The sequence below is a fragment of the Trichomycterus rosablanca genome, chromosome 4 (assembly GCF_030014385.1).
Source record: "Trichomycterus rosablanca isolate fTriRos1 chromosome 4, fTriRos1.hap1, whole genome shotgun sequence".
Taxonomy (NCBI): domain Eukaryota; kingdom Metazoa; phylum Chordata; class Actinopteri; order Siluriformes; family Trichomycteridae; genus Trichomycterus; species Trichomycterus rosablanca.
Genome location: NC_085991.1, coordinates 15,742,290 through 15,762,784, shown reverse-complemented (window position 1 = coordinate 15,762,784; position 20,495 = coordinate 15,742,290). Strand labels below are relative to the sequence as shown.

At 47.0% G+C, this 20,495-nt stretch overlaps 5 non-coding genes and 3 pseudogenes across 5 annotated transcripts; all 8 read right to left on the bottom strand.

The window, feature by feature from the left end:
- Window positions 1-1,716: 1,716 nt before the first annotated feature.
- On the bottom strand, window positions 1,717-9,224 carry LOC134311849 (uncharacterized; annotated as a pseudogene).
- A 2,797-nt stretch (window positions 9,225-12,021) lies between these two features.
- LOC134312937 (U5 spliceosomal RNA) lies at window positions 12,022-12,136 on the bottom strand. The gene has a single exon (XR_010011850.1). It is a non-coding gene; the product is annotated as a U5 spliceosomal RNA (small nuclear RNA).
- A 371-nt stretch (window positions 12,137-12,507) lies between these two features.
- Window positions 12,508-12,703, bottom strand: LOC134312621 (U2 spliceosomal RNA). Its single transcript, XR_010011598.1, has one exon. It is a non-coding gene; the product is annotated as a U2 spliceosomal RNA (small nuclear RNA).
- A 4,254-nt stretch (window positions 12,704-16,957) lies between these two features.
- LOC134312691 (U2 spliceosomal RNA) lies at window positions 16,958-17,061 on the bottom strand (annotated as a pseudogene).
- A 117-nt stretch (window positions 17,062-17,178) lies between these two features.
- Window positions 17,179-17,294, bottom strand: LOC134312947 (U5 spliceosomal RNA). The gene has a single exon (XR_010011858.1). It is a non-coding gene; the product is annotated as a U5 spliceosomal RNA (small nuclear RNA).
- A 370-nt stretch (window positions 17,295-17,664) lies between these two features.
- Window positions 17,665-17,855, bottom strand: LOC134313239 (U2 spliceosomal RNA). The gene has a single exon (XR_010012129.1). It is a non-coding gene; the product is annotated as a U2 spliceosomal RNA (small nuclear RNA).
- Window positions 17,856-17,972: 117 nt separating this feature from the next.
- LOC134312936 (U5 spliceosomal RNA) lies at window positions 17,973-18,087 on the bottom strand. Its single transcript, XR_010011849.1, has one exon. It is a non-coding gene; the product is annotated as a U5 spliceosomal RNA (small nuclear RNA).
- Window positions 18,088-18,458: 371 nt separating this feature from the next.
- On the bottom strand, window positions 18,459-18,633 carry LOC134312594 (U2 spliceosomal RNA; annotated as a pseudogene).
- Window positions 18,634-20,495: the final 1,862 nt, after the last annotated feature.

The window sequence follows — 20,495 nt, the reverse complement described above, 5'->3', positions numbered from 1 at the left end:
CCGCTCAAGGAAGAGGGCTCGAGGTAGAGCGACGAAAACCTGCAGCAAAAGCGCCCTTGGGTCGTCGGGTGGGTACCCCTCACCTCCTTCTCTTCCAGTACCTTATTAAATAGTGTTGTTAAATCCCTTGCCAATATGTCCCTGTGTTTTATATAAAATTCCCCTGGTAATCCATCAATTCCTGGCACCTTTCCCCTCTTTAGATTTTTAATTGCCTCCTTCACTTCTTCCTCTCTAATCGGTCCATTAATCTCTATTTCTACCTCCCTTGGTACTCTTTTTTCTAATTTATCTATAAACTCCTTCCCTATCTCTGTCACTATCCTTGCTTCCTCAAAATACTTTACATAATATTCTGTCCCTATACGTCTCATTTCCTGCCCTTTTTCTCTAATTTGTCCTGTCTCATCCCTCAATCCTTCTATCCCTTTCTCCTCTTTCCTATCCCTAGCTCTCCTAAACCAATATGATCCCACGCTTTCCCCTCTCTCCCTAAACTCTTGCCCTGCCTGTAACGTAAACTTTTCTGCCCTTTTCTCATATACCGCCCTGATTTGTTTCTTTATATTTTGTATTCTCACCTTGTCAGTCTCTATTCCTTCATTTTCTTTCTGCTTCTCTATCTCTATCTCCCTCCACATCCTTCTTAGATTCTCCCTCTCCTCCTTTATTCTTTCTCTACTCTTCCTGATCCCGCATTTCTTTATCCTTCCCTTCGCCTGTTCCCACCACTCTGTTATCCCCCCATATAACCCTTTCGTTCCTCTTACTCCCTGCCAAAATATTTGGAACTCCTCTTCCTCCTCCTGTTCCTCCAAGACTCTTACATTAAGTTTCCAGAATCCCTTCCCGAACCCCCTCCCATCCACCTTTACTTCTGCTATAATTATGTCGTGATCTGAAAAATCCACCTCCCTCGCTTCCCCCGCCACTATCTCCATTCCCTTGCTAACATATATTGTATCTAACCTGCTTTCATCCCCTCTCGTGTTCCTCCAGGTTGCACCCCTCTTTCCTACCTTCTCCATCACATCCACCAATTTATGGCTTTTCACCCAACTCTGCACTAGCTCCTTCTTTTCTCCCCCTCCTTCCAAATTAACATTAAAGTCCACCCCAACAACCAAAAAATCATTTGTTGCTCCCAACAAATTAACCTCTTCATAGAAGCTCTTTCTCTCTTGTGGCTTTTGTGGTCCATATATATTTATTATTCTCATTTTTATCCCCTCCCAACTTATATCAACCGCCACCAGCCTCCCAGCTTCTACTTCTAACACTTCTCTTAAACTCATTCCCCATCCCTTAAACAATATCCCAACTCCACTTGAGTGTACCCCCCCTATGGACCACACTGATTTCCCTCCTCGCCAGTCCCTTTGGAACGCTTTAACATCCTCCGAATCCTTCAGGTGCGCCTCCTGAATAAAACAAATGTCCAAACTTAAATCTTCTAAAAAACTGAAAACCATTTTCCTTTTCTTTGTATTTTTCAGTCCTCGCGCATTAAAGGTCCCTATTTTCAATTTTCTTTCCATTTGATTAATTTAATTAAAATAATAATCCTCCCTAAAACCACAGTCCATATTTGGTCGGTTTTGTAACTAAATAATAATACATTTAAACAATCTGCCAACCCCATCCCCATTAATAAATCAAAAGTCTCTTCTTTTACGCTCCATATCTCAGTTTTCCTTTTTACTCTTTTACATATGCTCATTTTGGTCCTTTTATTTTCTCCCTAGTCCTTCTCTGTAGCAGCATTTCCTCCTCTCCTTGATCCTCGCTTTCAGATTCGCTCATTGTCCTCATCTCCTCTTCTCGACTTGTTTCAATCTCCTCTCTCACCTCCAATCTTGTTCTTTTCTTCTCTCTCCCTTCCTCTGTTGCCTCCTTTGGTCGTGTTTGCTTGCTATTAGCATGCTTGCTCTCTTTCTCCTCCCCTTTTTCCTGTTGTTGTTCCAGTTCCTGCATCTCCATTGCCATAGCCCAGTCCGGGCTTTCTCTTTGTAGAGTCTCTTCTAGCCCTTCCAGTGCCGCCTCTAACCCTGTTGGTGTCCAGAAAATCTGTTCCTCACTTGAGCTTAAGTTTTCCTGGGTTCCCTCTATTCCGTTTGTTTCTTTCTCTGGTCCTCTTTCTCCTTTTTTCTTTGTTCTCCTGGATTCCCGCTCTTTTTCACCTCCTTCTCCGGTTTCTTTTCGGCTGTCTGTCTCCTCCACCGTCTCCTCCCCCACCTGGTCTGCTGTCTCTGCTTCTTTGTTCTTTCTCTCCTGCATTTTTCCCGCCTTTTCTGGCTCCTCGTGTTCAGTCTCTCTCCTGAACCCCGTTTCCTCAAAGTCCTCTGCAAATAAACTTGCAAAAAGTCCTCTTTGCGCTGGGCATCGTCTGTAAAGATGTTCCTCGCTTCCACATATGCTGCATGTCTTGGGAGCTCCACATTCTTGTGTCCTGTGATCCTCCCCTCCACATGTGCGACATCTCTGGCCTTCACAGTTTTCTTTTCTGTGTCCTAAGGCTCCACACCTTCTGCAGTACTGTGGCTGGCCTGGGTAGTACAAAAACCCGCGATGTGGCCCAATTGCGAAGCTACCTGGGGGATGCACCAAACCTCCCGTGGTCATTGGATCCACCTTTAGCTTCACCATAAACCTTCTCTTCCCATTCCAAATACCAAACCGCCCACGTACCTTCTCTCCTGGTGACACGGTGTTGCAATACCTGGAAAGGAAAGCCCTGATGTCTTCATCCGGCACAAAAGGGTTGTACATGTGTACCGTCACTGGTATCTCCTCCATAGCAAACAGCGGCACCAGGCGTATATCTCTCAGGTCCTCGTCCTCCATCCTCCTTGAACAGAGGTCAAAGAACGTTGTGCAGTCTTTAAAAGAAACAAAAGTAATGTCCAAAAAGCCAGCTGCCGAGAAGTCTTGTAGACAATAAATCTGTGATGCCGTAACTGCACATCGGGTTCTAAGCAAGTCTTGTACGATCCAGTCCCATCCGAATCTCCTCCTTCTTTCCTCAGTCACCTCCCTGCAGATTTCGATCCTAACGCTATGTTTAAGCCGCGCCAACCTGGCCGGCCGTCTGTCGCCTTCTCTCTGCATGATAAGAACAGATTTTTTCTTTCGAAAAAGTTTTATTATCACCATTTCTTACATTACAACATTTTCCATTCAAAAATTAAAAACATTTTCATTCAAAATTTAAAATAATTTTTCATTCAATAATTAATACACATCTTCACATAAAAAAACAATAAAACATACTTTTCACAATTGATATAAGCTTTTGTTTACATAAAATATTCGCAGGTAAAAGAACATTTAAAAGCTTTATTTCTCGTATGTTAAAAGTTCATCTGGTTTTAAAAGTGAAGAATAACATCGGTTTAAAAAGTCCAATAAAAGTCCGGTAAAAGAACGCAGGTAAAACATGCTCCTCTTTGCAGGACCGGGGTGAGTCCTCGTCCTCCTTGCACCACCCCGCTCCTCCGTCGAGTCCGGTGTCACGTTCTGCAGCTCAGCGGAGATCCTCACCCTGTGCCCGATGCTCCGTCCTTCTCGTGATCAATTGGCGGTGCATTGACGGGAGCCATCGCCCGTGGTGGTCTGGACCCCCCTGCGTGTGACCCCAGCCCCCTCCTCCGATTGGCGACGCGCAGCGCCTCCTGCCGCGACGATGTTGCCAGCCGCTCCAACGCGTGCAGGGGCACCGTCACTCGCTTCCCCACCAGCAGGTCGCGGGAGGTCCACAAGGCGGCTGTCACGCTGGTAAGGGTGAGCCAGAGCGTAGTGAACTCGGCGGCTGGCAATTTTTCGACACCCTGACCCACCCCGTTCACCGCTAGCCGGTAAACTCGCGGGTGGACCTCCCCTGCTGGTAGGCTCGGGCATTGTAGCGGGCCGGTTCTGGCCCACAGGTCCCTCGCCACACTGCACTCCCAGAGCACATGCCGCACGGTTTCTGGCTCGCCACACCCAAACCGTGGGCACGTGGGATTCGTTGCCATCCCCCGGGAGTGCATCACGGCCCTGGCCGGGAGGATCTCATGAGCCGCCATCCACGTCAGATCTTTTAGTTTGTTCGGAAGGGCGGGGTGGGCCGCGTTCCTCCACACTCTTCTGGCCTCACTCAGAGTGAGGCCTGGGACGGGACTCACTTCTTCCCGGTCCTGCACAACAGAGAGAATGGATTTAGCGTTAGTTAAAATGGTGACATCCTCCTTTTCTAAATCAAACTTCTTTTAAAACTTTCTAATAAAATCATATTCTTTTGACAAATTAAAAGCCACTGGGGTTCTAAGATCAGGTTTTAAAATGCGCAATCTTCTCAGGTACGACCCCATCCAGAATTTCACCATGCTGGCCGTCTTGTTCTCTCTGGATGGGGTCGTCGCATAGGTAATGTGTAGTGCGGTGAATTTGCTGGTTAAAAACAGGTGGGGGTCTGGGAGCCCCTTCCCTCCATTGTCTGGTCTTTTCTTCACCACCTCTCTTCTGAGTCGCTCCCACTTGGACCCCCACAGGAAATAAAAAACCGCTCTCTCCACCTGTAAAATAAAAGGTCTGGGGGGACTAAAAACAGAACACAACAATAAAAGCAAAGGTAAAATCACAAATTTAAATATTAAAACTTTGCCTTCGATTGTCATTCGTCTCAGTCCCCAAAACCCCAGTCGTTGCCTGACTTTCCCTAACACGTCAGTCCAGTTACCCCGTCCACCTCCCTCTCTGTCAAATTTGATGCCTAAAATGTTAATATCAGTTTCTTTAAAATCCACGTCCAGGTCGGTTTGTATGTCTCCCCACGGCCCAAAGAGCTGGGCCTCGGACTTGCTCCGATTGAGCTTAGCGCCCGAGGCCCGTCCGTACCAGTCAGTCAAGTCCAATGCTCTCTGGGCCGCTAAAACGTCCGAACATAAAAGCGTAACGTCGTCCATGTATAATGTACAGGTCGCCGTCAGTCCGCCTGGCAGGTCAAATCCTCTGATCCATTCATCCCTTCTCAAGATCTGCGCCAGCGGCTCAATACAAGCCGCGAACAGGAGTGGGGATAACGGACACCCCTGACGAACGCCAGAGCGAATATTGATCGCTTTTGTCAGGTGCCCATTTACAAGAACTTTGCTGTTGATGTCTTTATACAGCAATCCCACCCACTCTAGAAACCTCCCTGGGAAACCCATCTTTTGCAGTACCTGGAACAGGTACTGGTGCGAGACCCGATCAAAAGCTTTCTCAAAATCTAAATTTAGGACTAATAATCGAATGTTTCTGTCTCTCGCAAAACAGATGACGTCTCGGATCAGCACTAGGCTGTCCGTGATCCTCCTTCCTGGGACGGCGCAGACTTGATCCGGGTGGATCACGTCCTCCAAAACTGTTGAAATTCGTCGTGATAAAAGTTTGCTAAAAAGCTTACAGTCAAAATTTAAAAGAGTAATAGGTCTCCAGTTTCTTAAGTCTGTCTTGTCACCTTTTTTGTGCAATAAAGAAACTATCCCTACCCTAAAACTGTCTGGAAGTCGGTCCAGTCTTTCAAATTCTTTAAAAACAGTCAAGAGGTCCGTAGCTAAAATGTCCCAAAATGTTGTATAAAATTCCATTTTTAAAACCTTTAAGACATTTTGTCATTTCTAAAATGGTAAAATCTTCTGTTAAAACCCTCTTACTGTTTAAAAATGTGTCGAAAGAACTTAAAACCTCCTCCATTGTTTCTTTGTGTACACTTTTTACATCATATAGATTCTCATAAAAACTTTCCACAGTTTTTACAATCTCCTCCATCTTGTTAATCTCCCTTCCTCCTTCTATTAATTTTGTTATTCCTCCCCCTTTTGATATTATTTTCTTGAAAAAGTACCGTGTACATCTTTCTCCTTCCTCTATCTCTCTTTCTTTACTTCTTAAAATAGTTCCTTTACTCTTTATTTCAGTTAAAACAGACATTTCCCTTTTTACTTCTTTAATTTCCTCACTAAAATCAAAACCTTTATTTAAAAGATTAAAATACCTCTGTAGTCTTTTCTGCAGCCCCATCATGCACCTTTTTTCTTTATCTTTTTTAGTTTTCCCTACCTTTTTAAAAAACGTCCTTGTCCTGTCTTTCACCATCTCCCACCACTGTGCCCTAGAGTCATAAAAGTCTTGGAGGGTCTGCCAGGAGCTGAACTGCTCCCTGTAGCACCTAACCACCTCCTCATCCTGCAACAGGGAGCAGTTCAGCTTCCACAGCCCTCCCCCTACGGTCACCTGGGTTGGGAAGGAAAGAGTGCAGGAAAGCATAGCGTGATCTGAAAAGAAAAGGGGGGTCAATGTAGCATCGGTTGGCGGGCAGTCTCTTGTAAAAACATAGTCGATTCGGGAGGCTCTGGTGCCATCACCACTAAACCAGGTGAAGCCCTCCTCCCTTGGATGCACTTTCTTAAAACAGTCGACTAAGTTAAAATCTCTCACTAAACCCTGCAATAAAACCGATGTTTTGTCAAGTTTAAAATCTTCCCCTACTCTCCTTCTGTCTTGCTTTGTTAAAACACAATTAAAATCCCCTCCCACCACTAAAGGAACCCTCCCCAGCATGTGGGGCTGCAGGTCCTCTAAAAGATCGTGCCTGTCATTTTTATCATTAAAACCATACACATTAAGAATGTTAAAATCCCTTCCTAAAAAAGTCAGATTAGTTAAAAGCGCTCGTCCGTCTCTCACCACCGTGCTGCCCTTCACCAAGATATTGGGGTTTTTGATTAAAATGGCAACACCGTCGGCTCGGCTGTAGTCCCAGCCCACCGCTGCTCCCAATCTCTGTATGATTTCAAGAACGGCAAAGCACACTCTTGCAGTAAAAACACATCTGACTTTAAGTCATTTAAAAGGGACAGAATAAGAACAGATTTTTTTTTTTTTTTTTTATTGAAAAACGTGCATATTTCCATTCATACTTACATTGCATTTCATTTCATTGCTTTACATTATTACATTACATTTAATTACATTTGGTGTTACTTACAGACATTTTGTGACTTTGTCTCACCCTAGTCCCACCACCTCATCGTCAAGTTTCGATTTTGCAGTTTTTAACTTAGTTTACCAGAATTTTGTTGTTCTTCTGGATCTTTGCCTACACTGCTTTGTTTCTTTCCCTGTTCTTTTAACCAGACCACTTCTTTGTACTTGTACAAAACCGTATGGAAAAGGTTCAGTTGCCCCTTTTGTGCCTGCTTTCGAATAAACTCGCATCGCCTCCCCCATAGTGCTTTTTTCGCTTCAGATATTGCGATCCACAGATTAGCTGATTTATTTGCTTTTGTACCCCAGAGGACCAGGTCTCGGTTTAATTGACTTTCGCGTTTTTCCGGCCACCATTTTGAAATTCCCATTTTGAGTCCCAGAGCTGGGCCACTACTGGACATGACCACATGGCATGCTCCACGGTTTCTTCCCCTCCACACCCCAGTGGGCATCTCGATGTACCACTACACCCATGGCGGAACATTCGTTCTCTAACCGGTAATCTTCTCAAGGCCGTTAACCAATGTAGGTCTCTGCTCTTCCCGTCCAGCCACTTTGGCTGAAGTGCTTCCCAATCGATGTCTGTTCGTGGCTTTTCCAGATTCAATCCTCCAATGTGTTCCTCCCTCCACCTTTCATACAGGCATCTGTGGTTCATGATGAGCTTGCCTGACAGACACCATTTGTTGTTTCTTATGAGGCTTACTACTTTTTTGTAGTGTTCAGGGTAGTCCACCGACCATGGTTCTGTGCCTCTCCAGGGGACCACCTTTCGCAAGCTAAAGCCCAGCCAGAATCTGGCAAGGAGCGTCGCATTGTGACCTTCGTCACCTTGTGTCAATTTTGCTGCATTGGCCAGGTACAAGGCTGCTAGTTTTAAGGGGGCACACACTACTCCTCTCCCGCCTTTAGCTGTTTCCTGGTACATTATGCCTCTTGCTACCCACTCGCATCTTCCTCCCCATATGAAATCAAAAAATAGGCGCTCAAGTCGCCTCCCTGTCCAGAAGGGAACAGGAAACGCGTAGGCCAGGTGGACTAGGGTTGCGAAGACGTCGCTGTTTATCGCTGCCACTCTCCCTGTCAGAGATAAATCTCTTGTTGCCCATCTTTATTTTTTGTCTTACCTTTGCTAGTTTTGCTTCCCAATTTTTTATAGCACTTCCCTCTTTCCAGAACTGCACTCCCAAGATCCGGATCCCATCTTGGCACATGGGAAAACCGCCTGGCACCTCCTGCCTACCTCGCCATGCGCCTGTACCTAGTACTGTTGACTTTGCTTTGTTCACCCGTGCCCCGGTAGCCTTGGAAAATTTTATAAGTGTCTGCTCTACTATCTGGAAATCCCCTTCTGAACTCATGAAAAGGGTGGCATCATCTGCATATGCTGACACTTTGGCTTGCACACCTTTCCCACCTGGGATATGGAGTCCTACGAATTTGGGCTCTGCTCGTAGTCGTGCCATGAGTGGTTCAAGAAAGATGATGTACAGCAGTGGGGAAAGTGGACAGCCCTGCCTTACTCCACCTGCTTGTTCTACTCCTTCCGAATAGTATCCGTTCACGTTTACTCGGCTTGTAGCGCCCTTGTAGAGGAGGCGCACCCATGACACATACGAAGGGCCAAACCCCATTTTATTGAGGGTGGCGAACAGAAACTGGTGGCTGACATGGTCGAAAGCCTTTTCCTGGTCTAATCCCAGGATTGCTAAAGGCAGATTGCGTTGCTGTGCCCAGGCTATTGCATCTCTAACCAGTGAGATATTCAGGCTGTGCGACCGTCCAGGTACTCCGCATGTTTGGTCTGGGTGCACTACTGTACCGATCACGCCTCTCAGACGCAGCGTCAAAACCTTTGCCAAGATCTTGTAGTCGGTAGTGAGGAGCGTGATCGGCCTCCAGTTGGCCAGATCTGCCCTGTCACCCTTCTTATGCAGAATTGTAATATGCCCTGTCCTCAACGATGGGGGAAGAATTCCCTCCTTTATTGCCTCCCTATAGATCTGCATGAGGTCCGGACCCACAACCGACCAGAAAGCTCTATACCACTCGGCCGGCAGTCCGTCGCCCCCTGGGGCTACCCCACCCTTCAGGGTGGCAATGGCCTGCTCTAATTCATTTTCTGTGATGTCGGCCTCCAATTTTGCGCGGTCTTTCTGAGTAAGTTCTTGACTAATGCCCTTAAGGAAACTGGCTGCCTCCTGTTCATCCATAGACCTCTCCCGGAAAAGGTCTTTGTAAAAGGTTGCCACCACTTCAAGCATTTCCTCTTTAGATGTCATTAAATGATCCCCTACTTTAAACCTACTCATGTGGGCTCTTTTTTGCCGCGTTCTTACCGTGTTGAAAAAGTATCTTGTTGGCCGCTCATCAAAGAGCAGTTTTTGTTGGCCTGCCAGACCACAAAAACGCCATGCCTCTGTAGTGAAGTGCTCTTTTAGGTTCATTCTAGCCACCCTGCTTCCTTCTATATTGCCTTCCCTCCATGCACCCTGCAAGACCCTTGACCATCGGGCTACCTTCTCCCTTTCTTTTCTTGCCTTCTGCCTTCCCCACTGTTGGCAGAAAATCCGCACCTTGGTTTTCAAGTGTTCCCACCATTCCGCCCATGTCTTGTAAAGTCCTTTCAAGGCTTGCCACCCAACATACAGTGACCTAAAGGTCTGGCAGAAGTTCTGATCCTGTAGATATGTTATGTTTAGTTTCCATAGACCTGGTCCTCTCCTTCCCTTTTCTATCCTTACCGTAATGCTCACTAGACAGTGATCTGTACACCAATGTGGCTCTACTCTGTAACTGTCAACCTTTGTGCCTTCCTGTACCATTATATAATCCAATCGTGAGGCATTCCCTCTCGAATTCCTCCACGTTGCTCTCTCCCTATCTTCTGATGTTTTTGCTGTATCTAAAAGCCTGGCCCCTTTAAGAATTTCCTTCAGCTCTATCTCCTCTTCTAAGTTGGTATTCAGGTCCCCCCCTACCCACAGGACTCTGTTGGTTTGAAGGAGTGGCTCTAGCTCTCGGAAGAAACCCCTTCTCCTGCCTCGAGTTGCTGGAGCGTAGATGCAAATAGCTCTAAACGGCACCCCTCTCCAAGTTCCATCAGTATAAAGGATTCTCCCTGGTACTGCCACTACTGTTTTGCTTACTACAAAATCGAAACTTTTAAACAATATTCCTACCCCATCCCCTTTTCCCTCCCCTGCCCCCCACACCGATGGACCCCATTCCCACCCTCTGGAAAACCAAGTCCCCTCTGCTTCTGTTCGTAGATGACACTCCTGGACAAAGACAACATCTAGTGGGAGTATCTCCAAGGACTTAAAAATTGCCATTCGTCTTACCGTCTGTCTCATGCCCCTTGCATTCAGGGTTACTAATGTAAGTTTTCCTTCCATATCTTCAGATTTATTTTCCTTTCTACATGTTCTTGTTCTCATTTTCCCTATTGTTTCTCCAATTACTTCTCTCTCTTTTTCTACTTTGAACGCTTACTTCTTCTTTTGTTCTCCAGCTCCTTTCCGACTGATTTTTCCTTCATCGTTGTCCTTCCCGCTCTCCTCCGAACTTAGGGACTCCATTTCATTTTCCAGGCCCAAGAAGCTGTATAGTCTTGCCTTTGTTCTCATATTCTGTCTTTTTCCTTATCCGTTTGGTGTGTTCCTTTTTTGCTCCTTTTTGCCTTGCCACTTTGTCCTTCTTCCTTGCTTGGGATTCGTCGCCTTGTCGGACCTTGCTGCTCGCTTTCCATTTCAATTGTTGTCTCATCAGCGTTTTCTCTCCGTGGATCCTTGTGGTGGTGTTTGTTCTGGTTATTGCCTTTCTCTTTGTTCTCTTTCTCCACTCTTTCTCCCCAAGTTAGTGAGCTGTGGCTGGTTGTGGGATCTGTCGATGTTTCGGTGTCTTGTGGTTCTGCAGGGTTGGTCTCCGACTCCTTTCCCTTTCCAGATTCCATTGTTTCCTCCACTACTGCATCTCCTTCTCCCTCCTCTGCTTCCGCCTGCATCTCTGTCAAGGCCTCACCTTCTCCAGTCTGATTTGTTGTTTTGTTGCCCAGTGCCTGGGTATAATCTTCATCCTCCATTCTTGGGTTTCCAGAAAACAGGCTTGCAAAGGTGTTGTCCCTTAACGGACAGCCCCGATACAGGTGGGCCTCGCTCCCACAAAGGCTACAGGTTCGAGGCGCTGTGCAGTTCGCCGCTATGTGTCCCTCCTGCCCACAGAATCTGCATCTGAGGCCCTGGCAGGAATCTTTGGTATGACCCAGAGCCCCACAGCGCCTGCAGTAGATCGGTTGACCTGGGTAGTGCAGATATCCTCTGTGTGGACCGATGGCAAAACTGCCAGGTGGGTGTTGTATGCCTCCAGCCGGATCCTCCCTCAGCAGGACGTTGTAACGTCGCCTTCCAGTCCAAATTCCAAAACGATCCTTCAGCCTCTCGCCAGTTGAAACTGATGCACAGTACCTTGATAAGAAGGCCCGGATATTTTCTTCCTCCACGTAAGGGTTGTAGAGGTGAACAATCATTGGGATTTCCTCGTTGGCAAACAGCGGCGCAGCTCTAATTCCCAGAAGTGCCGGATGTTCAAGGTCGCTGCTGCACTTACTGAAAAGCTTGTGGCAATCTTGAAGCGATACCATTGTAACATCGATGAATCTCGCTGATGTTGAGAAGTATTGCAAGCAGAAGACCGCTGCTGTTTCCACGTTGCATAGTCCTCGTAGAATCCGGATCACCACCCAATCTCGTCCAAAACGATTCTTCACTTCCTCCGACGCATCTCCACAAAGCTCGAATCTGACCGTATTTCGAAGCCGCACCACTCTGGCCGGCCTGTTCGCTCCGTCTCTCGACATCACACTTGATCTTAGCCAAAAGGCAGAGAAGCGATAACCTGAAATAGGCGCCGGGCCACGGGCCCTACCTTTTGAGGGTCCGGACTAGTGGATGGCGCTGACCGGCCGCCTTCACGCCCACACACCTTCTGTCATTCCACCAGCAAAAGAGCAGCTTTGCAAAGACAAAGCCTTCAAAAAATAAGTTGAACTTGTCAACGTTCCTCTCCACGGAAATCTTTAGTAAAAGGCGAAAGATTTGTACGTGAATGAAGAGAAACTCCAGCCCTGCTCGCCGGTCGCCCAGGCCTCCGTAGGCCACCGGCCGCTCAAGGAAGAGGGCTCGAGGTAGAGCGACGAAAACCTGCAGCAAAAGCGCCCTTGGGTCGTCGGGTGGGTGACGAGGCAGCACAGCCTTTGCCTGGAGAAACACAGGGTGGGGGAAAATTAAGTCTTTCGCCTTTTTCTTTTTTTTTTTTAAGTAAAATGGAGGGAAAATGAAAAAGCGGGAAAAGGGGGACTCCCTAGCGCAAAAGGACCGAGGAAACCCCGGGCCTAGGCTAGGCAAAGGTCTAAGGCGCCGTACCCCTAATCCCAACAGCTTTCCAGCAGGGGCCAGTCACCAGCATTCGTCAATTACTCTTTCGTTTGACCGTTTATGAGGGTGCACCGTGCCAGGAGGCAATGCAATACCTGGTCGATGCGTGGAGTGGACGGAGCAAGCCCCTCTTCCGACTGCCAGGCCTAAAAATCCATTTAATATATGGTCCTCAGGTAGAGGACGTATCAGATATTAAACTGATAAGAACAGATTTTTTTTTTTTTTTTTTTTTTTTTTTTTTTACAAAATTTTATTTCCATTCATTCAAACAAGCATCTTTACATTTCTTTCAAATTTTACATACTTTTTACATTTTACATTCTTTTTGCATTTTACACTACCCACCACGATCACCTCATTTATTATCAAGTCCTTCTTACATTCACCATCCACATGTTCCATAGTTCTCCCCACTTCTCCTTCCCTTGTTGTTTTCCCAACACTGTTTCATCCTCCTTCATTCCTATTTTGACCTCTCCCTCCACCCTTTTGATTATCCCTATTGCTCCCCCTCCCTTCCTTCCTTTTACCTCCTCTAACCTGTCCTCCCAGATCCCTCTTTTGACCAGACTGATTGTTAGCCACACCAGTAATCTACTTCTTCCCGTCCCCATTCCTCCCAGTCCCTTGTCTACTATGTCCCATGTTACCCTAAATCCTTTCCTTATCTTTCTTAACCATTCCTATGTTTCCTCCCATACCTTTTTTGCTACCCCACACTCCCAGAATGCGTGATAGATGGTTTCTTCTTCTATACATCCCTCCCTTGGACATGTTTTTTCTTTGCTTATCCCATGTCTGTGCATTGTTTCCCTTACTGACATCCTTCTGTGTGCCATAATCCAGTTTAAGTCTTTTAACTTGTTTTCTAATCCTAGTGGCTGTATCCTTGTCCACTTTATCTCTGTTTGGACTTTAACCCCACTCTCTCTTACCCTTCTTTCTCTTACCTTCTGGTACAACCTTTTATGGTTTGTACATATTTCCCTTTCTTTTCCTTCTGGGTTCTTTTTGATCCATTTAGCAGCCTGCGCATAATGCCAGGGCATCTGTTCTGATTTTGTCCCGCTATTATCCCATTTCATTATCCCTCTTGCCTGATATGCAAAATATAGTCTTTTAAAATACCACGCCGGATGTTCTCCCTCTTTCTCCAGTTCTGACATGATGCTCGCTACATGTACACACTGTAGCTTTAGCACCACATCCATGACCCCCCTTCCTCCCTCCTCGATTTTTCTGTACATGATTTCCCTTGCGACATATTCGTACCTCCCACCCCACATGAAGCGGAATGTTTCCCTTTGCACCCATTTGCTTATACTCACCGGCGGCGGGTACACATAAGCTATATACAACAGCGCTGGCAATATTTCAGCCTTCACTATTAAGCTTTTACCGATGAGCGATAGTTTTCTCTCAGCCCACATTCCTAACCTTTTCTTCATTTTATTTAATCTTTCTTCCCAGTTTATTCCCGCCGACCCTTCCCTCTCAAATTTAATCCCTAAAATTTTAATCGGTCCTTCATTTCTCAGCAGTCCCCCTACCGTATCCTTCCTATCCTTCATCGCCCCAAAAAATTTAACCTTTGATTTTTCCCTGTTTAATTCTGCCCCTGATCCTTTCCCGAACCTCTCTACTATTTCCAGCACCCTCTCTACGTCCCTGTCTGTCCTACCTAATATGGTCATGTCGTCCGCATACTGTGACAGTTTTACCCTGTATCCCTTCGCGCCTGGTACCCACACTCCTAGAATCTCCTCGTCCTTCCTAATCGCCTCTGCCATTGGCTCCATGTAAATTACAAATAGTAGTGGGGATAGTGGACATCCCTGTCTTATCCCCGCCCTTGCTTCGAATACTGGTCCTATATGTCCGTTAATATTTACCCTACAATTTGCCCTTGTATATAATGCCCTAATCCACTGTATTATGTTTTCTCCCATCCCCATCTTCTCCATCACCTCATACAAGTACTCCCTATGTACCCTGTACTTTTCTCATATACCGCCCTAATTTGTTTCTTTATATTTTGTATTCTCACCTTGTCAGTCTCTATTCCTTCATTTTCTTTCTGCTTCTCTATCTCTATCTCCCTCCACATCCTTCTTAGATTCTCCCTCTCCTCCTTTATTCTTTCTCTACTCTTCCTGATCCCCCATTTCTTTATCCTTCCCTTCGCCTGTTCCCACCACTCTGTTATCCCCCCATATAACCCTTTCGTTCCTCTTACTCCCTCCCAAAATATTTGGAACTCCTCTTCCTCCTCCTGTTCCTCCAAGACTCTTACATTAAGTTTCCAGAATCCCTTCCCGAACCCCCTCCCATCCACCTTTACTTCTGCTATAATTATGTCGTGATCTGAAAAATCCACCTCCCTCGCTTCCCCCGCCACTAGCTCCATTCCCTTGCTAACATATATTGTATCTAACCTGCTTTCATCCCCTCTCGTGTTCCTCCAGGTTGCACCCCTCTTTCCTACCTTCTCCATCACATCCACCAATTTATGGCTTTTCACCCAACTCTGCACTAGCTCCTTCTTTTCTCCCCCTCCTTCCAAATTAACATTAAAGTCCACCCCAACAACCAAAAAATCATTTGTTGCTCCCAACAAATTAACCTCTTCATAGAAGCTCTTTCTCTCTTGTGGCTTTTGTGGTCCATATATATTTATTATTCTCATTTTTATCCCCTCCCAACTTATATCAACCGCCACCAGCCTCCCAGCTTCTACTTCTAACACTTCTCTTAAACTCTTTCCCCATCCCTTAAACAATATCCCAACTCCACTTGAGTGTACCCCCCCTATGGACCACACTGATTTCCCTCCTCGCCAGTCCCTTTGGAACGCTTTAACATCCTCCGAATCCTTCAGGTGCGCCTCCTGAATAAAACAAATGTCCAAACTTAAATCTTCTAAAAAACTGAAAACCATTTTCCTTTTCTTTGTATTTTTCAGTCCTCGCGCATTAAAGGTCCCTATTTTCAATTTCCTTTCCATTTGATTAATTTAATTAAAATAATAATCCTCCCTAAAACCACAGTCCATATTTGGTCGGTTTTGTAACTAAATAATAATACATTTAAACAATCTGCCAACCCCATCCCCATTAATAAATCAAAAGTCTCTTCTTTTACGCTCCATATCTCAGTTTTCCTTTTTACTCTTTTACATATGCTCATTTTGGTCCTTTTATTTTCTCCCTAGTCCTTCTCTGTAGCAGCATTTCCTCCTCTCCTTGATCCTCGCTTTCAGATTTGCTCATTGTCCTCATCTCCTCTTCTCGACTTGTTTCAATCTCCTCTCTCACCTCCAATTTTGTTCTTTTCTTCTCTCTCCCTTCCTCTGTTGCCTCCTTTGGTCGTGTTTGCTTGCTATTAGCATGCTTGCTCTCTTTCTCCTCCCCTTTTTCCTGTTGTTGTTCCAGTTCCTGCATCTCCATTGCCATAGCCCAGTCCGGGCTTTCTCTTTGTAGAGTCTCTTCTAGCCCTTCCAGTGCCGCCTCTAACCCTGTTGGTGTCCAGAAAATCTGTTCCTCACTTGAGCTTAAGTTTTCCTGGGTTCCCTCTATTCCGTTTGTTTCTTTCTCTGGTCCTCTTTCTCCTTTTTTCTTTGTTCTCCTGGATTCCCGCTCTTTTTCACCTCCTTCTCCGGTTTCTTTTCGGCTGTCTGTCTCCTCCCCCATCTGGTCTACACTCTCTGCCTCTTTGTTCTTTCTCTCTTGCATTTTTCCCGCCTTTTCCAGCTCCGCGCGTTCACTCTCTTTCCTGAACCCCATTTCCTCAAAGTCCTCAGCAAATAAACTTGCAAAGAGTCCTCCTCGCGCTGGGCAACGTCTGTAGAGATGTTCCTCACTTCCACATATGCTGCATGTCTTGGGAGCCCCACATTCTTGTGTCCTGTGGTCCTCCCCTCCACATGTGCGGCATCTCTGACCTTCACAGGTTTCTTTAGTGTGTCCTATGGCTCCACACCTTCTGCAGTACTGTGGCTGGCCTGGGTAGTACAAAAACCCGCGATGGGGCCCGATTGCGAAACTACCTGGGGGATGTACCAAGCCTCCCGTGGTCGTTTGATCCACTTTTAGCTTTGCCATAAACCTTCTCTTCCCATTCCAAATACCAAAACGTCCACGTACCTTCTCTCCTGGTGACACGGTGTTACAATACCTGGAGAGGAAAGCCCTGATGTCATCATCTGGCACAAAGGGGTTGTACATGTGTACCGTCACTGGTATCTCCTCCATAGCGAACAGCGGCACCAGGCGTATGTCTCGCAGGTCCTCGTCCTCCATTCTCTTGGAGCAGAGGTCAAAAAACGTTGTGCAATCCTTGAAGGAAACAAAAGTAATGTCCAAAAAACCAGCCGTCGAGAAGTCTTATAGACAATAAATCTGGTCTGCTGTAACTGCACATCTGGCTCTAAGCAGGTCTTGTACGATCCAGTCCCATCCAAATTTTCTTCTTCTTTCCTCAGTCGCCTCCCTGCAGATTTCGATCCGTACAGAATGTCGTAGCCGCGCCAACCTGGCCGGCCGTCTGTCGCCCTCTCTGTGCATGGTAAGAACAGATACTACACTTGATCTTAGCCAAAAGGCCGAGAAGCGATAACCTGAAATAGGCGCCGGGCCACGGGCCCTACCTTTTGAGGGCCCGGACTAGTGGACGGCGCTGACCGGCCGCCTTCACGCCCACACACCTTCTGTCATTCCACCAGCAAAAGAGCAGCTTTGCAAAGACAAAGCCTTCAAAAAATAAGTTGAACTTGTCAACGTTCCTCTCCACGGAAATCTTTAGTAAAAGGCGAAAGATTTGTACGTGAATGAAGAGAAACTGCAGCCCTGCTCGCCGGTCGCCCGGGCCTCCGTAGGCCACCGGCCGCTCAAGGAAGAGGGCTCGAGGTAGAGCGACGAAAACCTGCAGCAAAAGCGCCCTTGGGTCGTCGGGTGGGTGACGAGGCAGCACAGCCTTTGCCTGGAGAAACACAGGGTGGGGGAAAATTAAGTCTTTCGCCTTTTTTTCTTTTTTTTTTAAGTAAAATGGAATGAAAATGAAAAAGCGGGAAAAGGGGGACTCCCTAGCGCAAAAGGACCGAGGAAACCACGGGCCTAGGCTAGGCAAAGGTCTAAGGCGCCGTACCCCTAATCCCAACAGCTTTCCAGCAGGGGCCAGTCACCAGCATTCGTCAATTACTCTTTCGTTTGACCGTTTATGAGGGTGCACCGTGCCAGGAGGCAATGCAATACCTGGTCGATGCGTGGAGTGGACGGAGCAAGCCCCTCTTCCGACTCCCAGGCCTAAAAATCCATTTAATATATGGTCCTCGGATAGAGGACGTATCAGATATTAAACTGATAAGAACAGATACTACACTTGATCTTAGCCAAAAGGCCGAGAAGCGATAACCTGAAATAGGCGCCGGGCCACGGGCCCTACCTTTTGAGGGCCCGGACTAGTGGACGGCGCTGACCGGCCGCCTTCACGCCCACACACCTTCTGTCATTCCACCAGCAAAAGAGCAGCTTTGCAAAGACAAAGCCTTCAAAAAATAAGTTGAACTTGTCAACGTTCCTCTCCACGGAAATCTTTAGTAAAAGGCGAAAGATTTGTACGTGAATGAAGAGAAACTCCAGCCCTGCTCGCCGGTCGCCCGGGCCTCCGTAGGCCACCGGCCGCTCAAGGAAGAGGGCTCGAGGTAGAGCGACGAAAACCTGCAGCAAAAGCGCCCTTGGGTCGTCGGGTGGGTGACGAGGCAGCACAGCCTTTGCCTGGAGAAACACAGGGTGGGGGAAAATTAAGTCTTTCGCCTTTTTTTTTTTTTTTTTTAAGTAAAATGGAGGGAAAATGAAAAAGCGGGAAAAGGGGGACTCCCTAGCGCAAAAGGACTGAGGAAACCCCGGGCCTAGGCTAGGCAAAGGTCTAAGGCGCCGTACCCCTAATCCCAACAGCTTTCCAGCAGGGGCCAGTCACCAGCATTCGTCAATTTCTCTTTCGTTTGACCGTTTATGAGGGTGCACCGTGCCAGGAGGCAATGCAATACCTGGTCGATGCGTGGAGTGGACGGAGCAAGCCCCTCTTCCGACTCCCGGGCCTAAAAATCCATTTAATATATGGTCCTCGGGTAGAGGACGTATCAGATATTAAACTGATAAGAACAGATTTTTTCTTTCGAAAAAGTTTTATTGTCACCATTTCTTACATTACAACATTTTCCATTCAAAAATTAAAACAATTTTCATTCAAAATTTAAAATAATTTTTCATTTAAAAATTAATACACATCTTCACATAAAAAAACAATAAAACATACTTTTCACAATTGATATAAGCTTTTGTTTACATAAAATATTCGCAGGTAAAAGAACATTTAAAAGCTTTATTTCTCGTATGTTAAAAGTTCATCTGGTTTTAAAAGTGAAGAATAATATCGGTTTAAAAAGTCCAATAAAAGTCCGGTAAAAGAACGCAGGTAAAACATGCTCCTCTTTGCAGGACCGGGGTGAGTCCTCGTCCTCCTTGCACCACCCCGCTCCTCCGTCGAGTCCGGTGTCACGTTCTGCAGCTCAGCGGAGATCCTCACCCTGTGCCCGATGCTCCGTCCTTCTCGTGATCAATTGGCGGTGCATTGACGGGAGCCATCGCCCGTGGTGGTCTGGACCCCCCTGCGTGTGACCCCAGCCCCCTCCTCCGATTGGCGACGCGCAGCGCCTCCTGCCGCGACGATGTTGCCAGCCGCTCCAACGCGTGCAGGGGCACCGTCACTCGCTTCCCCACCAGCAGGTCGCGGGAGGTCCACAAGGCGGCTGTCACGCTGGTAAGGGTGAGCCAGAGCGTAGTGAACTCGGCGGCTGGCAATTTTTCGACACCCTGACCCACCCCGTTCACCGCTAGCCGGTAAACTCGCGGGTGGACCTCCCCTGCTGGTAGGCTCGGGCATTGTAGCGGGCCAGTTCTGGCCCACAGGTCCCTCGCCACGCTGCACTCCCAGAGCACATGCCGCACGGTTTCTGGCTCGCCACACCCAAACCGTGGGCACGTGGGATTCGTTGCCATCCCCCGGGAGTGCATCACGGCCCTGGCCGGGAGGATCTCATGAGCCGCCATCCACGTCAGATCTTTTAGTTTGTTCGGGAGGGCGGGGTGGGCCGCGTTCCTCCACACTCTTCTGGCCTCACTCAGAGTGAGGCCTGGGACGGGACTCACTTCTTCCCGGTCCTGCACAACAGAGAGAATGGATTTAGCGTCAGTTAAAATGGTGACATCCTCCTTTTCTAAATCAAACTTCTTTAAAAACTTTCTAATAAAATCATATTCTTTTGACAAATTAAAAGCCACTGGGGTTCTAAGATCAGGTTTTAAAATGCGCAATCTTCTCAGGTACGACCCCATCCAGAATTTCACCATGCTGGCCGTCTTGTTCTCTCTGGATGGGGTCGTCGCATAGGTAATGTGTAGTGCGGTGAATTTGCTGGTTAAAAACAGGTGGGGGTCTGGGAGCCCCTTCCCTCCATTGTCTGGTCTTTTCTTCACCACCTCTCTTCTGAGTCGCTCCCACTTGGACCCCCACAGGAAATAAAAAACCGCTCTCTCCACCTGTATAATAAAAGGTCTGGGGGGACTAAAAACAGAACACAACAATAAAAGCAAAGGTAAAATCACAGATTTAAATATTAAAACTTTGCCTTCGATTGTCATTCGTCTCAGTCCCCAAAACCCCAGTCGTTGCCTGACTTTCCCTAACACGTCAGTCCAGTTACCCCGTCCACCTCCCTCTCTGTCAAATTTGATGCCTAAAATTGTAATATCAGTTTCTTTAAAATCCACGTCCAGGTCGGTTTGTATGTCTCCCCACGGCCCAAAGAGCTGGGCCTCGGACTTGCTCCGATTGAGCTTAGCGCCCGAGGCCCGTCCGTACCAGTCAGTCAATTCCAATGCTCTCTGGGCCACTAAAACGTCCGAACATAAAAGCGTAACGTCGTCCATGTATAATGTACAGGTCGCCGTCAGTCCGCCTGGCAGGTCAAATCCTCTGATCCATTTATCC